This window comes from Symphalangus syndactylus, chromosome X (genome assembly GCF_028878055.3).
Source record: "Symphalangus syndactylus isolate Jambi chromosome X, NHGRI_mSymSyn1-v2.1_pri, whole genome shotgun sequence".
Lineage (NCBI taxonomy): Eukaryota > Metazoa > Chordata > Mammalia > Primates > Hylobatidae > Symphalangus > Symphalangus syndactylus.
Genome location: NC_072447.2, coordinates 124,070,730 through 124,085,895, shown reverse-complemented (window position 1 = coordinate 124,085,895; position 15,166 = coordinate 124,070,730). Strand labels below are relative to the sequence as shown.

General features: G+C 41.8%; 1 long non-coding RNA gene across 1 annotated transcript; it reads right to left on the bottom strand.

Annotated features, from left to right (window-relative positions):
- Positions 1 to 216: 216 nt before the first annotated feature.
- LOC134736018 (uncharacterized) lies at positions 217 to 14,983 on the bottom strand. Its single transcript, XR_010119674.1, has 3 exons — positions 14,625 to 14,983; positions 3,995 to 4,118; positions 217 to 3,569 (listed from the first exon to the last, which is right to left on the bottom strand). It is a non-coding gene; the product is annotated as an uncharacterized lncRNA (long non-coding RNA).
- Between the last annotated feature and the right edge of the window lie 183 nt (positions 14,984 to 15,166).

Below are 15,166 nucleotides of genomic sequence, written 5' to 3'. Positions count from 1 at the left end.
AAGTGCTCCCACAAGTCATTACTATACAGATACGGCCAGCAATAACTTAACTATACACAGAAGTGACACTACACCACATAAATATATTCCATTAACCCCAAGTAAATGGATCTGCAACTCAATTTCTCTTCAGTCATGAAGCAGCTACATTGTCCAGGGTATATACCCCAGGTTCGTTGTCTCACGCCAGGAAAATTTAGGACACGGACACACACAAGCAGTTTAGGAGTGGAGGTTTAATATGCAAAGAAAAAGAAAGGAAAACTGCTCTCTCTCTAGTGAGAGACAGGGGACTTCCCAGAGGAAAGGCCACCGGCCTTGGCAGATGCCCCAGATTTTATAGTCAGGCTTGAGGAGGCAGTGTCTGATTTATATAGGGCTCACAGATTGGTTCGACCAGGTATGATGTTTACATAGCGCACAGGGAGGCGGGCTGCCCCACCCTAATCTTATTATGCAAATGAACTTTTCACTTGGCAGACTCCATCTGGTCTGCTCCTTACTCTACATGTGGCTGACGAAGAGAAGGGAAGATGGAGTCGACATCTTGAGCATGATTGGCACAACTGCTGGCATCTATGTCTGTGGCTTGATTTTACAGGCTGCTTTTTGTTAGAAAGGAAAATAATTTAGGGCTGCTTTTTATTAAAAGTAAAACCTTACAGAGGACTTCCATTCCCTCACTATCTGCCTAAGTAATTTCTTCTTTTTTGTGTGTTCCAAAATATACTCAATCTTTATTTGACAAATATTTGTAAATAAAAAATAAAGTACATGTATAAAAAAGAATTTGAGATACATGTAACTTATAAATCTGCTGATACTGATGTTTATTACTGACAATTTTATTTGCATTTTTTTTAAATTATACTTTAAGTTCTGGGATAAACATGCAGAATGTGCAGGTTTGTTACATAGGTATACATGTGCCATGGTGGTTTGCTGCACCCATCAACCCATCATCTACATTAGGCATTTCTCCTAATGCTATCTCTCCCCTTGTCCCCCACCCACCGACAGGCCCTGGTGTGTGATGTTTCCCTCCCTGTGCCATATGTTTTCATTGTTCAACTCCCACTTAAGAGTGAGAATATGCGGTGTTTGGTTTTCTGTTCCCATGATAGTTTGCTGAGAATGATGGTTTCCAGCTTCATCCATGCCCTGCAAAGGACACGAACTCATCCTTTTTTATGGCTGCATAGTATTTCCTGGGGTATATGTGCCACATTTTCTTTATCCAGTCTATCATTGATGGCCATTTGGACTGGTTCCAAGCCTTTGCTATTGTGAATAGTGCTGCAGTAAACATACATGTGCATGTGTCTTTATAGTAGAATGATTTATAATCCTTTGGGTATATGCCTAGTAATGGGATTGTTGGGTCAAATGGTATTTCTAGTTCTAGATACTTGAGGAATCACCACACTGTCTTCCACAGTGGTTGAACTAATTTACACTCCCACCAACAGTGTAAAAGTGTTCCTATTTCTCCACATCCTTTCCAGCATCTGTTGTTTCCTGACTTTTTAATGATTGCCATTCTAACTGGAGTGAGATGGTGTCTCATGGTGATTTTGATTTGCATTTCTCTAATGACCAGTGATGATGAGCTTTTTTTCATATGTTTGTCAGCCACATAAATGTCTTCTTTTGAAAAGTGTCTGTTCATATCCTTCACTCACTTTTTGATGGGGTTGTTTGTTTTTTTCTTGTAAATTTGTTTAAATTCCGTGTAGATCCTGCATATTAGCCCTTTATCAGATGGATAAATTGCAAAAATTTTCTCTCATTCTGTAGGCTGCCTGTTCATGCTGATGGTAGTTTCTTTTGCTGTGCAGAAGCTCTTTAGTTTAATTAGATCCCATTTGTCAATTTTGGCTTTTGTTGCCATTGCTTTTGGTGTTTTAGTTGTGAAGTCTTTGCCCATGCCTATGTCCTGAATAGTGTTGCCTAGGTTTTCTTCTAGGGTTTTTCATGGTTTTAGGTCTTTCATTTAAATCTTTAATCCATCTTGAGTTAATTTTTGAATAATGTGTAAAGAAGGGGTCCAGTTTCAGTTTTCTGCATATGGCTAGCCAGTTTTCCCATCACCATTTATTAAGTAGGGAAACTTTCCCCATTGCTTGTTTTTGTCAGATTTGTCAAAGATCAGATGGTTGTGGATGTGTGGTGTTATTGCTGAGGCTTCTGTTCTGTTCCATTGTTCTATATATCTGTTTTGGTACCAGTACCATGCTGTTTTAATTACTGTAGCCTTGTAGTATAGTTAGAAGTCAGGTAGTATGATGCCTCCAGCTTTGTTCTTTTAGTTTAGGATTGTCTTGGCTATGTGGGCTATTTTTGGTTCCATATGAAATTTAAAGTAGTTTCTTTCTAATGCTGTGAAGAAAGTCAATGGTAGCTTGATGGGAATAGCATTGAATCTATAAATTACTTTGGGCAGTGTGGCCATTTTCATGATATTGATTCTTCCTATCCATGAGCATGGAATGTTTTTCCATTTGTTTCTGTTCTCTCTTATTTCCTTGAGCAGTGGTCTGTTGTTCTCCTTCAAGAGGTCCTTCACATCCCTTGTAAGTTGTATTGCTAGGTATTTTATTCTCTCTGTAGCAATTGTGAATGGGAGTTTACTCACGATTTCGTTCTCTGTTTGTCTGTTTATTGGTGTATAGGAATGCTTGTGATTTTTGCACATTGATTTTGTATCCTGAGACTTTGCTGAAGTTGCTTATCAGCTTAAGGAGATTTGGGGCTGAGACAATGGGGTTTTCTAAATATGCAATCATGTCATCTGTGTATGAGACAATTTGACTTCCTCTGTTCCTATTTGAATACCCTTTATTTCTTTCTCTTGCCTGATTGCCCTGGCCAGAACTTCCAATACTATGTTGAATAGGAGTGGTGAGAGAGGGCATCCTTGTCTTGTGCTGGTTTTCAAAGGGAATGCTTCCAGCTTTTGCCCATTCTGTATGATACTGGCTGTGGGTTTTTCATAAACAGCTCTTATTATTTTGAGATACGTTCCATCGATACCTAGTTTATTGAGTGTTTTCAGCATGATGGGGTATTAAATTTTGTCGAAGGCCATCTCTGCATCTTTTGATGTAATCATGTGGTTTTTGTCATTGGTTCTGTTTACGTGATTGATTACATTTATTGATTTATGTATGTTGAACCAGCCTTGCATCCCAGAGATGAAGCTGATTTGAACTTGGTGGAAAAGCTTGTTAATGTACTGCTGGATTCAGTTTGCCAGTATTCCATTGAGGGTTTTTGCATCGATCTCATCAGGGATATTGGCCTGAAATTTTCTTTTTTTTTTTGTTGTGTCTCTGCTAGGTTTTGGTATCAGGATGATGCTGGCCTAATAAAGTGAGTTAGGGAGGAGTCTCTCTTTTTCTATTGTTTGGAATAGTTTTAGAAGGAATGGTATCATCTCCTCTTTTTACCTCTGGTAGAATTCAGCTGTGTATCTGTCTGGTCCTGGACTTTTTTTTGGTTGGTAGGCTATTAATTACTGCCTCAATTTCAGAACTTGTTATTGGTCTATTCAGGTATTCGGCTTCTTCCTGGTTTATAAAAAATAAAAGTAATTCATGGCTCAAGAAGAGTTTAATGTAATCAACTCAGAGATTTCACTGTGCATTCCTTCAGCTCTTTTGCAGAAATATATTTATTAAAAAAATGTTGCTCCACCCATTCCTATCCTTAAGGAATCATGCTTTTGAAATGTCAAAACAATCCTTTAACCTCCTTTATCTTTATCTTTGTTTCCTACTTCTCAGGCAATATCTACTCAGAGGAAAGCGGGTTACAATCCTATGGTGATTCAATTCCCTTAAAAACAGATGTTATGCACAGCTGGGAGTGGTGGCTCATGCCAGTAATCCCAACACTTTGGGAAGCCAAAGTAGGAGGGATCGCCAGGGTTTGAGATCAGCCTGGGCAACATAGTGAGACCCCATTCTACAAAAATAAAATAAAACATATTTACTAGGTATGGTGGCTTGCGCCTGGTGCCTGTAGTTCCAACTACTCAGGATGTCGAGGCAGGAGAATCCTTTGGGTCCAGGAGGTTGAAGCAGCAGTTAGCCATGATCACGCCACTGCATTCCAGCCTGGGTGACAGAGCAAGACACGTCTTGTAAATAAAAAACAGAACCAGTGGTTGTGACATCCTGTCAGAGGCCTTTTGGTGACCTGCAAATCCCGTCTGAATTAAAACAAAAACAAAAACACACTTTTTTTTTTTTTTTGAGGCAGAGTCTCCCTCTGTTGCCCAGGCTGGAGTGCAGTGGCATGATCTCAGCTCACTGCAACCTCTGCCTCCCAGGTTCAAGCAATTCTCCTGTCTCAGCCACCCAAGTAGCTGGGACTACAGGTGCACGGCACCATGCGTGGCTAATTTTTTTTGTATTTTTAGTAGAGATGGGGTTTCACCATGTTGGCCAGGCTGCTCTTGAACTCCTGGCCTCAAGTGATCTGCCCACACCCTCCCAAGTTGCTGGGATTACAGACATGAGCCACAGCACCAGGCCAAAAAAAAAAAATTTTTTTTGAGATCAATTTATATTATATCCACTGAATGTTTTATCTGTTTGCCATATGCTATATAATCTTTCAAGTAAATCCAGTTAACTAAATAAGCATTATAGAAATCACCATAATTTCCTCTAACAAATTATACTGGTTCAGATATGCTCTACTAGCTTTTCTGACATGACAGTCAAACTCCTCAGTTCTTGACCTCTATTGTCACATAAAAATCTTTTAATTATGGATATTTTCAAACACACACAAAAGTATAGAGAATCACACAATGAAGTTCCAGGTATCCATGACTCAGCTTCAGCAATTACATTCTGCCAATATTAATCATCACTTTTTAATTTTGTTTCTTGGTTTCAAGGAAATTTTGAGCATTAGGCTCTAACTAGGAAGACAGCCATATTCACATTCTCACTTGAAATAAAGCTGTAACCTACATAACAGTTATCTAGATAGAGTCTAAAAGCATCCCTATTCCCATATTTTCCATCTCTAACCAACCTACTCTTCACTCCCTCTCCTCCCCACCCCTGAGCTGCAACCAAGATTTGTCCCAACCAACTAATCTAATCCTTTCAACTATGTAAATATAGGAGAGGACTTTGAGAATAGATTTGCTTAGCACACTACATAAGAGGCAAAATTGCCTTCTGACAAGTTTATATCACGGCAATCCCAATTTCAATTCTTTACTTTCTAGAAAAGTGAGCAAATAACAGGATTAGAACAAAACTTATTTTTTAGCCCTTTAGTTCAAAGATCTGTTTAAAAGCATGCCTAGGCCAGACGTGGTGGCTCACGCCTGTAATCCTAGCACTTTGGGAGGCTGAGACAGGTGGATCACCTGAGCTCAGGAGTTCGAGGCCAGCCTGGCCAACATAGTGAAACCCCATCTCTACTAAAAATACAAAAATTAGCCAGGTGTGGTGGCTCACACCTGTAATCCCAGCTACTGAGGAGGTTGAGGCAGGAGAATCGCTTGAACTCAGGAGGTGGAGGTGACAGAGTGAGACTGCATCTCAACAATAAATAAATAAATAAATAAATAAATAAATAAATAAATAAATGAAAAATAAAAGCATGCCTAGTGTCTATGTATGTAAAAGTGGATGTTAGGCAAAGAAGGCCAGAATAGCAAGACTCAGAGTGAATACAATGAAGGAGGATTAAGTTATAGATATTGGGAAGGGGACCAATAGCTCTAGGGTCCCTCTGGGAGCCTATGTCTCCTCTAATCTTCCAAACAACTTCAGGTATAATCTAATTCCCATATTACATATGAGGAAACTGAGAAAACTCAAACCTCAGGAGTTCTGTGGCTCAAAGCACCCAGCTTGGGAGAGTTGAAGGAGAGAATTGAATCTTATCTGACTCCAAAGTCATGTTCTTTCTACCTAAGTGGTAGGGTCGGGAGCGCTAGACCGTCACACAGGGAATTGGTTGGGGTCTTCAGGACAATCCCTTTTGAGGTCTGAGCCTGAAAACAAATGCCACTTTGTAATGAGACTTTCTCTCTCTCTTACCAGATGGTCCCATAAATTAGTTGAAGCCTGTGGGCCTTAAATATAAAACGGGAGGATGCATTTTGATTATAATACAGCAGTTTGATTTAGTTACAAGTGTTATGCTTAAAATGGTAGAATGTGATTGACTTAACGGCATTTTATTTTTGAAGGATAGGACGGTTCTTTGTGCATGGTCAGCCCAACACCTGACAGCTTGGCTGCTGTCCATAACAAACAGAACTACACCAGACAGACCTCAAAAAACAAGAGTTCTATAGTAATTTCCCTGAGACATCCCTGGGCCACAGCACCTTCACCCAATCTGCACTGCTGATGTTGATTCTATGAGACCCACTGGTGGCAGCTCTTGCTGTTCATCGCTAGGCAAGAAGTATTTCCTCAAGAAGCCCCCAGCTTACTGGAATAACATCCACCCATTTCTTTCTTCAACATTAGCATTTACCCTATCCTGCCTGGATCTTGAAGCTGATTCCTCTGAACTAAAGATCTTCCCTTTTCTTCCCAACCAAGTCGGGGGACAAGAGGGAGATTTAAAACTTGCTTCGCTTTTACTCACAATCAGTATGACTATTTTCTCAAAATGTAAAGGCCCATTCATCCAGAGCTAGGAAAAATACTGCTCTCACATCTAACTTTGGAACTGAGAAGTCAGTCTTTATTCAAACACACACGTTTCCTCCACAAAGCATGGCAGTGAGGGTGGAATGAAGGCAGCAGTGAAGCCTACTGAGGATCAAACAAGGACAGAGAGAAAAGCAATGCTGAAAGGAAGTGAAGGGCAGTCTCTCTCAGGGAAGGCTGATGTGAGTGGATCAACTGAGCCCAGGAGTTCAAGACCAGCCTGGCCAAGATAGTGAAACCCTATCTCTACTAAAAATACAAAAATTAGCCAGGAGTGGTGGCTCACACCTGTAATCCCAGCTACTCGGGAGGCTGAGGCAGGAGAATTTCTTGAACCCAGGAGGCAGAGGTTGCAGTGAGCCGAGATTGCACCATTGCACTCCAGCCTGGGTGACAGAGTGAGACTGTGTCTCAATAAATAAATAAAATAAAAATGAAAGCATACCTAGTGTCTATGCATGTCTCTCAGGGAAGACAGAAGATGCAATCAGAGGGTTAAGCAGGCACTAATGAGAAAGGTGAATTCATGGTTGAGGAGAAAGGGAGAAAGAACCAAGTATTGGCCAGGCGCGGTGGCTCACACCTGTAATCCCAGCACTTTGGGAGGCAGAGATGGGCAGATTGCCTGAGCTCAGGAGTTTGAGACCAACCTGGGCAACATGGTGAACCCCATGTCCACTAAAATACAAAAAATTAGCCGGGCATGGTGGCGCATGCCTGTAGTCCCAGCTACTTGGGAGGCTGAGGCACGAGAATCACTTGAGCCCAGGAGGTGGAGGTTGCAGTGACCCAAGATGGCACCACTGCATTCCAAAAAAAACTAAGTACCAAGCACTATGCTAGATGTTTGATATGCATAAAGTAAGGAGGGACTGGAAATGGGGAGGAATGTATGTATGCTATTACACTATTTAAGGCAAGAAGTGATGAAGGACTTAATAAAGTGGTGGCAGTTTGAAAAGAAAAAAATGGATGCAAGATTCACTGTGAAGGGAACATTGACCTGACAGCAACTGACTGGATGTAGAAGTTAGGGAGAAGGACAAAACCAAGAGAACTTTGCATGTTCACAATAAGTAACTGGGAAGATAAGAGGACATTAATGGGAAAACAATTGTCAGGAGATGGATGTAGGTAAGGTTGATCAATTTGATTTTGGATCTATTTAATATTTTTAAATCTTTATTATGCAAGTTTTCAAACAGAGAGAAAAATAGAGAGAATAGGATATTGAAGCCCTATATACCCATTACCTAGCTCAACAATTATCACCTCATGGTCAATTTTGTTTTATCAATCTTACCTATTCCTCCCCTTCCTGAATTAAACTTAGAACTTTTTTTTATTTTTTCAAATGTATGTTTTTTTGTTTTTTTTTTTTTAATGAGATGGAGTCTTGCTCTTTCACCCAGGCTGGAGTGCAGTGGTGTGATCTCAGCTCACTGCAACCTCTGCCTTCCGGGTTCAAGCGATTCTCCTGCCTCAGCCTCCCAATTTGCTGGGATTACAGGTGCACGCCACCACACCTGGCTAATTTTTCTTTTTGAGACGAATCTCGCTCTGTCGCCCAGGCTGGAGTGCAGTGGCGTGATCTCGGCTCACTACAAGCTCCGCCTCCCAGGTTCATGCCATTCTCCTGCCTCAGCCTACCGAGGAGCTGGGACCACAGGCGCATACCGCCACGCCCAGCTAATTTTTTGTATTTTTAGTAGAGACGGGGTTTCACCGTGTTAGCCAGGATGGTCTCAATCTCGTGACCTCGTGATTCGCCCACCTAGGCCTCCCAAAGTGCTGGGATTACAGGCATGAGCCACTGCGCCCGGCCACACCTGGCTAATTTTTTGTATTTTTAGTAGAGACAGGGTTCCACCATGTTGGCCAGGCTGGTCTCAAACTCCTGACCTCGTGATCCACCCGCCTCGGTCTCCCAAAGTGCTGAGATTACAGGCGTGAGCCACAGTGCCTGGCCTCAAATTTATTTATTTTTTAAATTGACATGTAAAATTGTTTATCATGTACAACATGATGTTTTTGAAGTACATATACATTGTAGAATGGTTAAATCCAGCTAATTAACAACTACAGTATCTCACATAGTTAATCATTTTTTTTTTGCAGTGAAAGCACATAACATCAACTCTCTACATTTTTCAAGGATACAATATATCCTTATTAACTATAGTAACCTTGCTGTATCATAGATCTCTTGAACTTATTCCTCCTATCTAACCGTAAATATGTACCCTTTGACCAACCTCCCCCCAGCCCTTCTCCCTGTTAATTCCCCCAGCCCTGGCAACCACTATTCTACTCTACTCCTAAGGGATCCATTTGTCTTCCTGTGCCTGGATTATTTCACTTAACATAATGTCCTCCAGATTCATCCATACTGTCACAAATAACAGAATTGCCTTCTTTTTGGTGGCTGAATAGTATTCCATTGTGTATACATACTACACTTGACCCATTCATTCACTGTTGGACACTTAGATTGGTTCCATATCTTGGCTATTGTGAATAGTGCTGAAATGGACATGGATGTTCAAATATCTCAACATACTAATTTGATTTTTCTTAGATAAATACCCAGTAGTAGGATTGCTAGATCGTATAGTAACTCTATTTTTAATTTTTTGAAGAACTTCCATACTGTTTTCTGAATTGAATTATTTTGAAGTAAATCCCAGACATCATATGATATAATCCTCAAACAATTCACTATACATTTCTAATTATAATTACATACAATTGTCTCAACTAAAAAAAAATTTTCTTGAGACATGGTCTCACTCTGATGCCCAGGCTGGAGTGCAGTGGCAAAAACACAGCTCACTGCAGCCCCGACCTCCTAAGCTCAAGTGATCCTCTCGCCTCAGCCTATTGAGTAGCTGGGACCTCAGGTGCATGCTAATTTTTTAAATTTTCTGCAGAGACAGAGTCTTGCCATGTTGCCCAGGCTGGCCTCAAACTCCTAGGCTCAAGCAATCCTCCTGCCATGGCCTCCCAAAATGCTGAGATTACAGGCATGAGCCACCATGCCTGGCCACCTAAAAAATTAACATTAAGCCTGTAATGTAATCAAACATCCATTAAGCATTTAAATGTTCTCAATCATTTACTTGTTTGTTTATAGTTGATTGTTTGAAATCAGGATCCAAATAAGCAGATTCATTGAACGTTGGATTCTATCTGAAACAGTCATGTGGAGATATCAAGCAGGCAACTGAAATTTCAGGTCCAAAACTCAAGGAAGACATAGAAGCCAGAAATATGGATTTGGAAATCATCCTCCCAGAGGGAGTAGTTGAAGCTATTTGACTAGATGAAGCTATTGAGTAGATATCATAGGGGGAGAATATAGCAATTAAAATGACCCAAGGAGAGAAATTCAGAATGACTGTATTTGGGAAGAAGAGAAAGAGACACCAAGAATGGGGATAAGGAGGGAATAATTTGAAAGAATGGGAAGTTGAGAGGTTGGATTGGGTGCAGTGGCTCACGCCGGTTAATTCCAGCACTTTGGGAGGCCGTGGTGGGAGGATGGCTTGAGGCCAGGAGTTTGAGACCAGCCTGGACAACATAGTGTCTCTACCAAAAAAAAGCTATAAACAAACAAGTAAATGATTGAGGAAGAAAAGAAAAGAAGAAAAGTTGAAGAAGAAAACAAGACAGTGGTGTTGTAACTGAAACCAAGAAATGAAATCTTTGCAGGAGGAAAGACCTGTTTTCCATCTAAAGAGCCTTGGGCTAGGACTTACTCCCTGCTCTATTGTGTGACTTTCTGGATGTGTTATGTGTAGCAAATTGCCTCCCTAAGGCCAAGATTCTTCAGATGTAAAAAATGAATAAAACCAGTCTTTCTGGTTAAAATGCAGCTATGAGGATCAAGTAAGAATGCATGTGAAGAAGGCCCTTGTTGGCTATAAAGCACTGAACAAATATGAGAGACTGTTCATTCGTTAACCTTTATTATTATTTTTATAAACAATGTGAAAATGTAATTTAACTGTTGAATGGAGGATTTGAATATTGGAAAATTCTGAATTTGAGAGGCCGTAATTCTTCAAGAATCTCATGAGATATAATAGTTGGCTTTTATTGAGCGTCTACCATGCGCTAGGCACTGTTTTAAACCCCCTACATACCCTACCTTATTTAATCCTCACGAAAACTTTATGAGATAGGTACTATTATTAATCTTGTTTTACAGATGAGGAAGCTGTGGTTGAGAGAAGCGAACTGATTTGTCCCAGGTCACACAGCTAGGAAGTGGTAGGACCAAATGTCAAAACCAAGTCTTTCCCATCTCAGAGCAGGACCTCTTAATTACAACACTAAATTTCCTCTTTAAAATATGCCTTGGAAAATTAGATCGCCATATTGCAACTCTAGTCAATTACCAATCTAGATATTGAGCATCAAAGGCAGCTATTATCACAAAGAGAGACAACCAGACATTATGTGTCTCCTGAGTGAAACACACACCACCCCCTATGAAGCAGTTTTGCCTTAAAAAAAAAAAAGACCATGCACGGTGGCTCAGGCCAGTAATCCCAGCACTTTGGGAGGCCTAGGCCGATGGATCACTTGAGGTCAGGAGTTCAAGACCAGCCTGGCCAACATGGTGAAACCCCATCTCTACTAAAAATACAAAAAATTAGCCAGCATGATGGCGGGCACCTGTAATCGCAGCTACTCAGGAGGCTGAGGCAGGAGAATCATCACTTGAACCTGGGAGGCAGAGGTTGCAGTGAGCCAAGATCATGCCACTGCACTCCAGCCTGGGAGACAGAGCAAGACTCCATCTCAAAAAAAAAAAAAAAAAAAAAAAACCTGGGCCAAGCTCGGTGGCTCACGCCTGTAATCCCAGCACTTTGGGATGCTGAGGCAGGAGGATCCCTTGAGCCCAGGAGTTCGAGACCAGTCTGGGCAGTATAGCAAGACCAGGGAGACTTCGTCTCTACAAAAAATAAAAATAAAAAAATAGGCGGGTGTGTTGGCACATACTTGTAGTTACAGCCACTTGGGAGGCTGAGGCGGGAGGATTGCTTGAGCCCAGGAATTTGAGGCTGCAGTGAGCCATGATTGTGCAACTGTACTCCAGCGTGGGCAGCAAAGTGAGACCCTGTCTCAAAAAAATATTGATCTTGAATCTAGCATAGCCTTGAGATTAAGCTTAGTGTTGCCAGGTAAAATTCAGGATACCCAGTGAAAAGTGAATTTCAAATAAACAACTATATATAGGCTGGGCGCGGTGGCTCACGCCTGTAATCCCAGCACTTTGGGAGGCCGAGGCAGGCGGATCACGAAGTCAGGAGATCAAGACCATCCTGGCTAACATGGTGAAACCCCGTCTCTGCTAAAAATACAAAAAATTAGCCGGGCATCGTGGTGGGCGCCTGTAGTCCCAGCTCCTTGGGAGGCTGAGGCAGGAGAATGGCATGAACCCAGGAGGCGGAGCTTGCAGTGAGCAGAGATGGCGCCACTGAACTCCAGCCTGGGCGAAAGAGCAAGACTCCATCTAAAAAAAAAAACAACTATATATACACATATATAGTTTATTTATTTGTATATATTATATATATAAATTATATGTTTATATGTGAAATATATATGTGAAATTTATATAAATATATATTTATATAAATATATATATGTATTTTCGTGTACGCACATCCCATGCAATATTTAGTAGGTCTCATGCATTATATTTGGGACATGCTAATACTACAAAACCATTCATTGTTTATCTGAAATTAAATTTAACTAGGAGTCCTGCATTTATCTTTGCTGAATCTGGAAACCCTACTTTACTTTTTATTTTATTTTTGTTTTTTTGAAATGGGGTCTCACTCTGTCGCCAGAATGGAGTGCAGTGGCACGATCATAGGCTGAAGTTAGCTCACTGCAGCCTCCACCTCCTGAGCTCAGGCAATCCTCCCACCTCAGGCTCCCAAAGTGTTGGGATTCCAGGCGTGAGCCACCATCACACCCGGCCCAGCCCTACTTAAGATCCAACTACCTGTTTATGAGGAACACAAAAGACAGAGAAATATTTTAAAGGAACCAGGATGAGGCAATCAGCATCAGACTAGGTAAAGGTACAAGAAAACAAGGCTGGGTGCAGTGGCTCATGACTGTAATCCCAGCACTTTGGGATGCCAAGGCAGGAAGATCACTTCAAGCCAGGAGTTCAAGACCACTCTGGGCAACAAAGTGCATTTCTACAAAAAATTAAAAAAAAAACATCTGGGTGTAGTGGCATGAGCCTGTAGTCCCAGTTACTTGGGAGGCTGAGGCAGGAGAATCACTTGAGCCCAGGAGTTTGAAGCTGCAGTGAGCTATGATTGCACCACTGCACTCCCGACTGGGTGACAGAGTGAAACCCTGTCTCTAAAACAAACAAAAAAGACAAACAACCAGATTTCTTCAATAAATAAATATCAAGGGGAGAAAGAGAGAGAAGAAACCTATAGACAACAGAGAACTAAGAGACACAAAAACAATCACAATGTGAACACTATTTGGATTCTGATTCAGACTATTAAAAAATCACATTTGTGATATTGGTAATTTGAACACAGACTGGATGTTTGATTATATTAAGGAATTTTTTAGTTGCTCTAGTGGTGTTGTGGGTTTTTCTTAAGAATTCCTTATGTCTTATAGAGACATACGGAAATGTTTGTGGATGAAATTGTGTAAAATTATATAATGTCCAGGAGACGCTTTTGAATAATCTAGAAAGGAATGAAATACGGGTACAGGTATAACTAGACTGGCTTTGAGTTGATGATGTTAAATCTACATAAAAAGTGATTTCATTATAGTTTTTTTTCTACTTTTGTATATGTTTGAAATTATCCATAATAAAAAAGTTTAAATAATGATTAACACAATGCCGGATGTATTGCAAACACTTAATATATGTTTGCTGGAGGGTAAATGGGTTTGTTAATTTAAAAAAGAAAGCTCTGGTTGGGCGCTGTGGCTCACACCTGTAATCCTAGCACTTTGGGAGGCCAAGGAGGGTGGATCACTTGAGGTCAGGAGTTTGAGACCAGCCTGACCAATATGGTGAAACCCTGTCTCTACTAAAAAAAAAAAAAAAATTAACCAGACGTGGTGGCGCACGCCTGTAATCCTAGCCACTCAGGAGGCTGAGGCAGGAGAATCACTTGCACCCAGGAGGCGGAGGCTGCAGTGAACCGAGATCACGCCATTGCACTCCAGCCTCGGCAAAAAGAACGAAACTCAAGTCTCAAAAAAAAAAAAAAAAAAAAAGACACATCAAATATTTCGTGGAAAGAGAGCTCTGCACTCTTAATTAGAAGACCTGGGGGCCGGGCACAGTGGCTCAAGCCTGTAATCCCAGCACTTTGGGAGGCCGAGGCGGGTGGATCACCTGAGGTCAGGAGTTCAAGACCAGCCTGGCCAACCCCGTCTCTACTAATAATACAAAAATTAGCCGGGGGTGGTGGCGGGCGCCTGTAATCCCAGCTACTAGGGAGGCTGAGGTAGAAGAATCGCTTGAACCCGGGAGGCAGAGGTTGCAGTGAGCCGAGATCGTGCCATTGCACTCCAGCCTGGGCAACAAGAGCGAAACTCTGTCTCAAAAAAAAAAAAAAAAAAGACCTGGATTCCAGTCCCACCTCTGCCATTAACTTGCTGTGTGGACTTTTGAAATTTCCTTATCCTTTTTAGGCCTGGTTCCTCAGCTGTAGTTCTAATATTCATTAATTCCACTAATATTTACTGTCCACTGCGTGCTGGCACTGTGGTTAAGTACTAGAAATACTGGGGTGAATAGTAACAGCCAGTACTTTTTAATAAATGCTTACTTTAGGCTTGAAATTTTGCTAAGGGAGTCATATGCACTATCTCATCTAATTTTCTATGAAATAGGCACTACTGTGAGATTCTCCGTACCTTACAAATGAGGGAACTGAGGCACAGCGAGGTGAAGTAACTTTCCTGGGATATCAAAAGGTGTGGTGAAGACAGGATTGGATTCCAGGCAGTGGGGCTTCAGATCTCATTCCAATAATAATAGGAAACCGTTGGTGTCATAATTACATGACTATTTCAGTGGCTTGCGTTTTGGTCTCAGCCCAGGAGTACTGGGGGGGTGGGCAATATGAGGGTTCAAGGACGCAGAGGTACATCAGAGAAACCATCAAGAGGTCTGATAAAAAGCGACACCGGGAGCAAGAACCTCTCGCTCTCCCAATTTCCATGCCAGGAAGGTGAACTGGGAGGTGTCAGCGAGTCGTAACCGCGGCCTCCTCTCTGAGCTTCCCGTTGGGTAAAGGAGAGCGCGCGGGACACGCAGGCCTATAGCAAGTCTCTGAACTCGGCAGGGGGCGGGGAGAAAGGGCACGCAGTGTGCGCGCAGCGGGCGCGCCGGCCCTTCCGACGCCTGCGCGGGCGGGCAAACGACGGCTCCGCCCAGCCGCCGGCTCCTTTGCCCC